Consider the following 10,258-nt stretch of genomic DNA (forward strand, 5'->3'; position numbering starts at 1 on the left):
TATACTAAAAGTGTCTTTTCAAAAGACACCTTCCATAATTTCATAAAATTAAATTTATATTAAAATAATTTCCTTCAAGAGACACTTTTAGTATTAATTTAATTTTTTCAATAAGTGACTAATATAAAAATTATGGAAAATGTTTCTTCAAAAGCAAATTTAATATAAATTTAATTTTGTGGAATTGTAGAAACGCCTTCAATGTAAATTCAATTTTTTTTTTGTTTTTTTTGTTTTTTTTTTTTTTTGGGAAAGTTTGGTTTTGGGCTGTTAATATTATAATTTTATGAAATTGGGAACTCAAGTTTGCCAAATCCAAGTTTACAATGTTAAACCCAAAAATATTTTGGGTTTTATGCACTTTGAGCTGAGTTGTCTTTTAATGCCCAACATACCCTCCTCATTTTGCAAGTCAGCTTCCACATATGAAAAAAAGAAAACCAAAATAAATAAATAAAAACTTAAATAGCAGGTTTCATTCACTTTTCATCGTTGTCTAAACCCTCTGTGCCTCTCTTGCTAAACCCTAATTAAAAAAACCCTAATCCCGAAACCCATATATTTTTCTTCCTTTCGAACCCTAAATCCTGGAAAACTCTAAACTCTCTAATTCCTAACCTCTCCTCATCTCCCTCTACCTTTATTTTTGTCTCTCCCACTCCCACTCCCTCTCATACCTACCCCCTACAACACCCTTTCCTCACTATCGTCATTGCCGCCTTTGCCATTGCCACTTCCAGCTTCAACAACACCACTTACTACCTTTGTTGACATAAGACCAAATGGCATATGAGATGATGAATTCAAATCCCCTTCTTTTAATTCCATATTCAAGGTACACGGTAGCAGGTAAGTTTTCTTTCTAGCATCCTTAGTCTCTGTTCATAGAAACTAATGATGCTAAGAGAACAATCTGAAAAGAAAGAAAACAAATTTTGAGTCTTGAAAATAATATTCATAGAAATAGTTGCAAGGTAAAGTAGTTGAGTGAAGTTTTTTTTTTCCTTCTCTAGGTTCTAAAATGGCAGAAAATCTTAAGTCCTTATTCTCTTATATTTCATAAGTAACCAAATGGAATAAATTTAAAAGAAAATTCTAAAATTGGCAAATGTTGCATATGAAGACTTAGACATACCCCAAGTCCTATCCTAAACCAGTGGTCGTGATGGAAATTTTTGTGAACTGATGATTACCTTTTCAGAACAATCTGTGCTTCGTCAGGTGCATGAATTCTTTGAACCTGAGCCCAAACTTGATTCACCATCAGTGCATGCATGCGTCGTAGGGTCGTATTGGCTTATTTTCCCATTAGATGACCTACCCCTAACCAATGCTTATAACTTCACTAGTCCCCTTAAAGCACACAATGCCAATCTTCTTTTGCCTTTTTTTTTTTCAGGTATTTTGGAAAATAAGTTGTGTAACTTCAATCTTGAAAGACAAGGCATGATTTTAAGATGGAAAAAACCACTACATTGCAAATCATTGAAGTGAATTGGACTAAATTAGTGTGTGTGGGCTTAATGAAAAGGTCATGTATAATTGAATTTTTTGTCTCAAGATCAAAATTTACATTGTTTTAATGATTTGAAATAAATCTTTTTTTGCTTATTGTGCAGCTATCTATAATAGAGAAAGCAAACTATTTTTTGTGTTAGACAATATAGGACTTGTACCAAAGCCACAAGATCGTAAGATTATAGAAATTTATCTTTAATAGAATGTGTATTTGCTATGATAATTGAAATTCATTTATTGATTTGCCATCATGAGTAGTGGGAAAAAAAATAGATAAATAACATGGGGATTATCAATACTGTATATTGGACCAAATTTGACTTCTATATTATATGTATGTTTTAAGATGGAGGAAGATTTTCTTGTCCACTAAGGGACTAAACTAGACATTCATTGTTGCTCTCTCAGTATAAATTATCTTATATTTTGATGTTTACTTGTCATTCCATTAAGTCTTTGGAAAAACTATTTTAGCATATCCATTCATTGTTGCTCTCCCGGTATTTGCATTTAGACATCGCTCATTTAACCTCTTCCATTGCAATCATAAACTAAAACTATGTATAAACTATATTCCATTAATAATGTTTATCAAGTTCTCACAATTTTTCATTTTTGTCTTGCTAATTTGACCACCAATTTCCATTGTACATGCAGATGTCTCCTACTTGATAGGAACGTTCTATTCCCTCGATGAATAGGTGATTGGCTGCAGTTATTAGTTGCGGGTTTCTACTAAATTTATGGTCCATTTTTTGCCTTTGACCTTGGTTTTAGGTACATCTGCCCATTCACAATATTTGTTTTGCTTTTATGTAGTCATACAAATTTCTTTTGAAGATGTGAAAAGGCCAAAACATTGATAAAGATGATGCTTCTTGGTTTTAGGTACATCTATCCACATGTTGTTATGTTCTTGACTTCTCACAAAGATGATGCTTTTGTTTTCTTTTTGTGCAAGTTGATCAGCTTCATGCATTAGACTAGTGTATTCTATCACCAATTCAATTTCATTTTTTTAGTTTCTTTCAAGAATTTTTATTGTTTTTTTTTTCCAAGAGGTGGATTTTCTCTACAGTTATGGCTTGGCCTTTTCTCTAAATTTTGCTTTGCTTGCTTCTTCAATCCTCTATTTCAAATAGACACAACCATTTTTTATATTTTTTTATCATGATTAACCTAACTTTACTTGTATACAGTTCAAGCCACACCTTTTGAATTGTTTTACTGCAAAATAAATGCAGTTTCATGTCTGAAACTCTAATGAGATTATTGCATTTACTCCTTTTAATTGCATAATTGCACACACAACTTCAAATATGGTGCTTTTTCAGGAATTAAATGGTACTCCTTTAGATCTTTGAGACTATCATATCACATCATAAGTAATATAAGTTCATTGTTCACATAGCTACATTAATTTTGAGGTCAATTTATGTTAAGGCTATGATGATTTATTTTGGTTTCGGTTTAATCTTAAGAAGATTGGAGTAGGCAATAAAACCATTTGGTTGGTTCTTAAATAAAGGTTTTTAAAGGAGAAAGAAAGGTACTGACCTAACATTTTCCCTATCCCCCGCATGGACATAGATATAAAATTTATCCATTTATTGTGACAACTTGAGATTAAAATTCATTTCTTGATGTAGAAACATGGAAGGCACTCACTGAATCCATGAGTTTTGGTGTCTTTTGCCAAAGGATGGGCTATTGGATTCCACATTTTCAAATCTAGAACTTTAGGGCTTTGCTCTTTGAAATAATTATTATTTGACTTTCAAAATCAAGAAGGTTAGGTCAAAATGGTGCATATCCTTGCTTCAAGGTAGTTTTTCATATATGAACACATTTGTTTTGAATTTTATTTTTATGTCACAAAAATGGAAGCAGAGATCATCTCATTCAGAAAAGACAACTCTTGTGGACTTGATACATGTTTCTACTTTTGAAACTATTAAAAAAGAAAATGTAAGTGTCTACTTTTGATAGTTTGAAACATAAATTTATACTTTTGTTACCATTGAATCTACCTCAGTGGAGCTTCCATTAGGTCTTAGCATTGGTGATTGATTTCCATATTCATTTTCTTTCCAAATGACAAAGTTTTGTTTCTATAATTTTTAATGCCTAGCTTCCTTATTTCTTTAATTTCTATTTTTTATTCAACACTGTGTAGATCGCTTGTTCAACTACTTCATTGGCTATATGAGTTGGAGATAAATTCTATTTTCCTTGCACAAAAACATAAGCATATACCTTTCTTCCTTCATTTTTTAGGCCTGTCTCAATTCTTGAAATCCTCACGTTCTTCATTTTCATGTACATTCTTCTTTATTTCCTTGAGATTTTTTTATGGTTTTCTGGAATGGGTTATTTATTTTTTTATTTTTTTATTTTTGCATTTTGGTTTCTGGGTTTTGCTGATAAAGATTTGGTGTGATTTTTTGCATAGGTTTTGGAGGTAGTTTCAAGCATCTTGGTGTTGGGATTACTAATAAGTGTGAGAGTAGCAGAAATTGAAAGGGTAAGAAGTGTGGAGTATCAAACTATAAATTGCCAGAAACACAATGCAGTGCTAACAAACTTTGGAGGAAATGGTGATGGAGAAAAGATGAACACTAAGGCCTTTAACTCTATAATTGATCATCTCAATAAGTTTGCTTCAAATGGAGGAGCAGAGCTCATTGTGCCTCCTAGGAAATGGTTGACTTAGTGCTTTGATCTCACAAGCCATTTCACTCTAATATCCTAATCTACTATTGCATTGTATTCACATTTATGAGTCTATTATAATGCACTTGTAACTCATAATGTGTTCCTCCATTTCTTAAATTAGTTTTCTCATCCTTTTGATGATTACTTATTGACAGAAACTTAAAAAAGTTTATGTAATTAAATGATTGATCATGATAGAAATCATTCCTCTATGACGATCTCAATTATTATTATTGATTGATCATGATATATATAATCCACCAAAATTAATTTTGCCCGAACGGATGAGATTAGAGGAAGGAAAACTCATTAGCAAACTTTATTTCTCTACCCAAGAATGCCAATATGGGATTAAATTAATTGATACCGAATTTCATTTCCCTCTCAAGAAAAATTGAAGCAAAGATCAAATCACTTGGTTAGGACTTGGTAGAAGGTTCCTCGACTAATTTTGGATGGTCCATTTACATATGATGTGTTAATTGTCCTACAGCACATGAATGACCTACATTTCAATTGAATTTCTCTATACTCATCGCAAAATTAAGAGCTCTTTCAATGCAACTTCTTCATTTTTAGTGGTGTTGCAATCAATTATGAGTTTATTTATCATTGGATTGACAATCAAACCATTTGCATCAATTCAAAGTTCCAACTTCCAATTGATTTCAACTCTTTCTTGGAAGAAAAATGAAAATTTAACTAAAGTAGTACCTAAGGTCCCTTAAGGTAGTACATAAGGTAGATTAAGATGGTATGTAAGGGCTATTAAGGTAGCACCTAAGGTACAGTCCTCAAAAAGCCAAAGGTGAACCACTTGCCTACACAAGAGAATCACATAATGGCATGGTTTAAGGGTCACAAAGGAAGGCCTAAGGCTTGGGATAGGTAGAATCCAACTGAGGTAGTACCTAAGGTCCATTAAGGTAGTACCCAAGGTAGATTAAGGTAGTACCTGAAGGCTATTAAGGTAGTACCTAAGGTATAGTCCGCAAAAAAACAAAGGTGAACCACTTGCCCACACAAGAGAATCACATAATGGCATGATCTAAAGGTCACAAAGGAAGGTTAGAGGATTGGGAAAGGTAGACCCCAACTTTAATTAAGGTAGTACCTAAGGTCCTTTTAAGATGGTACCTAAGGGCTATTAAGGTAGTACCTAAGGTACATGCCTAAAAAAAACAAAGGTTAACCCCTTTCCCACACAAGAGAATCACATAATGGCATGGTCTAAGGGTCACAAAGTAAGGTCCGAGGCTTGGGAAAGGTAGAACCCAACTTTAACTAAGGTAGTACCTAAGGTCCCTTAAGGTAGTACCTAAGGTATATTAAAGTGGTACCTAAGGGCTATTAAGGTAGTACCTAAGGTATAGGCCTCAAAAAAACAAAGGTGAACCCCTTCCCCACTCAAGAGAATCACATAATGGCATGGTCTAAGGGTCACAAAGGAAGGTCCGAGGCTTGGAAAAGGTAGAACCAAACTTTAACTAAGGTAGTACCTAAGGTCCCTTAAGGTAGTACCTAAGGTATATTAAGGTGGTACCTAAGGGCTATTAAGGTAGTACCTAAGGTACATGCCTCAAAAAAACAAAGGTGAACCCTTTTCCCACACAAGAGAATCGCATAATGGTATGGTCTAAAGGTCACAAAGTAAGGTCCGAGGTTTGGGAAATGTAGAACCCAACTTTAACTAAGGTAGTACCTAAGGCATATTAAGGTGGTACCTAAGGGCTATTAAGGTAGTACCTAAGGTATAGGCCTAAAAAAAACAAAGGTGAACCCCTTCCCCACATAAGAGAATCACATAATGACATGGTCTAAGGGTCACAAAAGAAGGTCCAAGGCTTGGAAAAGGTAGAACCAAACTTTAACTAAGGTAGTACCTAAGGTCCCTTAAGGTAGTACCTAAGGTACATTAAGGTAGTACCTAAGGGCTATTAAGGTAGTACCTAAGGTACAGTCTCAAAAAACCAAAGGTAAACCACTTGATCACACAAAAGAATCACATAATGGCATGGTCTAAGGGTCACAAAGGAAGGTCCGAGGCTTGGGAAAGGTAGAACCCAACTTTAACTAAGGTAGTACCTAAGGTTCCTTAAGGTAGTACCTAAGGTCCCTTAAGGTGGTACCTAAGGTACATTAAGATAGTATCTAAGAGCTATTAAGGTAATACCTAAGGTACAGTCCCAAAAAACCAAAGATGAAGTACTTGACCACACAAGAGAATCACATAATGGTATGGTTTAAGGGTCACAAAGGAAGGTCCGAGGCTTGGGAAAGGTAGAACCCAACTTTAACTAAGGTAGTACCTAAGGTACACTCCCAAAAAACCAAAGGTGAACCACTTGACCACACAAGAGAATCACATAATGGCATGGTCTAAGGGTCACAAAGGAAGGTCCGAGGCTTGGGAAAGGTAGAACCCAACTTTAACTAAGGTAGTACCTAAGGTTCCTTAAGGTAGTACCTAAGGTATATTAAGGTGGTACCTAAGGGCTATTAGGATAGTACCTAAGGTATATGACTCAAAAAAGCAAAGGTGAACCCCTTTCTCATACAAGAGAATCACATAATGACATGGTCTAAGGGTCACAAAGGAAGGTCCGAGGATTGGAAAAGGTAGACCCCAACTTTAACTTAGATAGTACCTAAGGTACATTAAGGTAGTACCTAAGGTACAGTCCCAAAATACCAAAGGTAAACTACTTGACCACACAAGAGAATCACATAATAGCATAGTCTAAGGGTCACAAAGGAAGGTCTAAGACTTGGGAAAGGTAGAACCCAACTTTAAGTAAAGTAGTACCTAAGGTATATTAAGGTGGTACCTAAGGGCTATTAAGGTAGTACCTAAGGTATAGGCCTCAAAAAATCAAAGGTGAACCTCTTTCCCAAGAAATAAGGTAATTATCAACATGTAGAGAAGAATAAGGAAAATTTGATTTACTTTAAGAAGAATTTAAGACCTAACTCTCCAACATTCTTCTTCATTGAATTCTAGGACTTCACCACCAGAGCTTCTTGCTCCTCTGTGAATCTTATTATATTGCAGAGAAGTTTGTCCGTAGAAGAAAAATAGACATTTTGAAAACGAAAAAGAAAAAAAAATAAAACAATCTAAAAAAAATCTCATTTTTCTAAGAATTATCAATATATGAAGGTTGACATCTTTGAAAATGTAAAAAAATAATATTTGTTTCATGTTTTATTACCTCTACTTCATTCTTGCCAAAATCTACACCATAGTTGAGCATTGATGAGTTAATAAAATTAGAGTCATCTTCTTGTCAGTTTATCTTATTGGTTTCCAAACATAGAAACAAAGTAAAAATGCCAATGGTTTTGCAAAAAAATAAAAATAAAAATAATTAACTTTGGGAACCATTTCAATCATGAATAAAGTGTTAAAAAAAAAAATAAATAAATAAAACCTCTATGAAAATACTAGAGAAGTCATGAAAATTTTGAAGTTCACTTCCATTGAAAATTAAAATTAGTTTTCATTCAAAAATATGTTATACAATTGGATTGAAATCTCTTTGTTTACCAATGAGCTTTGGCTCATTGATTTTCAGGATGTTTGAAACTGACATGTTAGATGTTTAAATTTCATCAAAATATATCAAGACCTTCTTAGTTCCAAAAATTCTAAGTAGCCATGTGCAATTCATGAAAAAATTAACCACTATCAATTGGAAAACAACAAAATTCTAACAATCAATTAAGAATAAAACTCAACTACTTGAAAATTATATGAATAAATTGGATGGATCCAAAATGTCATCCTCATGCAAAAATCATACAAGTATAATAATAAGCAATTAAAAAATCTCTCGAAGGAATATAATTGACAGTCTGCTATGTTGTCCATTGAAATTGTCGATGTTGAACCCTAAAATAGTAGAAGACCACCAACCAACCCTAAACCCCCCAAAACAACTGTTAAACTCAATGTAGATCATACTATTTTTTCCAAACTACACAATATTACAAAACTTGATCAAACAAAATCCTTTAATAGAAAAATATCTCAACCTTAGTAATGGAAAAAAAAACCACAAAATAGGAAAAACAAAATCCTTTAATTTAAGAAAATTTTGACTATTATTTTCTAAAGAAATAGATAACCCAAGAGAAAGAGAAAGAGCGTTTACCTTAGGTTTTGGGTTTTCAAAGGGTGAGGAAGGAGTCGTTGCCAACACTGAATTTTCATTTTTTTTGAATGAGAGCAATAAGTTAAGGCTTTTTGGGTTTTCAAAATTAGAGGAAAATGAGGCAGAGAGGTTTTGTAATGAGAGGAAAAGGTTAGGGTGTTTTGGTTTTCCAAAATGAGAGGAAAACAAGGAAGATTAGGGTTCAGTTTCAAGATTCGGTGTCCATGGGAGATGAAGCAAATAGATATTTTTTGTTTTGTTTGTTTTTCTGTTCTGGTATCATGTTGGGTAGGAGATAGTTTTTTTTTTTTCTTTTCTTAACTTTTCAAATGTGGAAACTGACTTGGAGGATAGGGAAGGGCATATTGGGTATAAAAAGCCCATTCAACACAAAGTGCATAAAGATCTAATAATTTTTCACATTAACATATGTTTCTTGAAATTGGAAAAATTGGAGTTTAAAATCTCTATTATTTTGGGATCAATCACTCAAAACATAAGTTTTCCTTTTTTTTTTTTTAACATGAAAGGTGTCTCTTCAAGAAACATTTTTCAAAATGGCAAAAAGTATGGTAGATTTATCAATAGTTTTGTAACTACCATATTTTAAGAATTTTTTTCCAAAGTACCATTTTTTAAGAATTATTTTTTAAAATAGTTGTACAAGTTAAAAAAGTCCCATGTATTGCACAAATTGTAAGAGGTTATATTAAATGTGATAGAACTAAGCACATCTTATCAAAGATATTTATTTAATACATATGAATTCTAAAAGAGTAATGAAACTTATGTTCACTAACTGCGTTCAAGTGATAATCTAATTGTAAACCCCAAAATTAGTCCCAACTTTTATTTTATTTTATTTTATTTATTTATTTTTACTTTTATTTATTTTAGGACTTTTAGTTAATGTTTATTAGATTTATTCTTTTTAACTTTTAACCCAAGTTTTATTGGAGAATTAATCTCGACCCTTCCTTTTTTTTCCATCAAATCCCCATCACCCATTTCAAACAAAACCCTAATCTTTTCATTTCTCTCTCCATCTCAACCCAAGACAGCTGCCCCCTCACCCACAGTTTCCTCCATCTTCTCTTCTTTTTTTCCATCTTCCCCTCACGCAAGTTAATAAATCTGAAATAAAACTTTATTTTTTTTAATGATACATTTGCAAACTTTTTTTTTATAATAAATTTATTTATTTCATATAAAATAAAATAAAGTGATCGAAATGATTTGCTTTTTTACAAAATTGAAATATTTGTTCTTTTTTTTTTTAATAAACTGGAAAACTTTTCTGTAATGAAACTTAAAAAAAGGAAAAAAGACTTTTTATTTGAAATAAAATTCAAAGGTTTTAAATCCTTTACTTAACTTTATTTCATTTTTTTATTTATTTTATTTGATATTCTATTTACCTTTTTTTTAAATAAAGAATTGAGTGAAACATTTTTTTTTTACCTTAAATAAAATCACTTCATTTCTAAAACCAAGCTTGTTTTTTTTTTAATTATTATTATTAAAGTAATTTTCTTATAAAATTTTAAATAATCTTTTATATATATATATATATACATAATAAAAGTCAAGCAAAAATCATCTTTAAATAAAAATCAAGATACTTGTAAATAATCTTGCAAAGGTTCTTTTCCCAAAGAATTTATAATGGTATTCCTTAAATAAAATTATGATTGGAATAATAATCTTTTTTATGAAAAAAAAATCATTTTTTAATAAAGTTTATGGAAAATTCCTCTAGATAAGTCTATAAAGAAATATTTTTAATCAAATTTCTTCTTTACATAAACTTGTGCAAAATCCATTTTTAAAGAAAAATTCCTTTAGTTAAATTCATTTTTTTTAGTTTATTT

At 31.9% G+C, this 10,258-nt stretch overlaps 1 long non-coding RNA gene across 1 annotated transcript; it reads left to right on the top strand.

Annotated features, from left to right (window-relative positions):
• Positions 1-531: 531 nt before the first annotated feature.
• Positions 532-4,445, top strand: LOC109122816 (uncharacterized). Its single transcript, XR_002030322.2, has 3 exons — positions 532-849; positions 2,176-2,295; positions 3,971-4,445. It is a non-coding gene; the product is annotated as an uncharacterized LOC109122816 (long non-coding RNA).
• Positions 4,446-10,258: the final 5,813 nt, after the last annotated feature.

The sequence above is a fragment of the Vitis vinifera genome, chromosome 6, assembly GCF_030704535.1.
Source record: "Vitis vinifera cultivar Pinot Noir 40024 chromosome 6, ASM3070453v1".
NCBI classification, from domain to species: Eukaryota; Viridiplantae; Streptophyta; class Magnoliopsida; order Vitales; family Vitaceae; genus Vitis; species Vitis vinifera.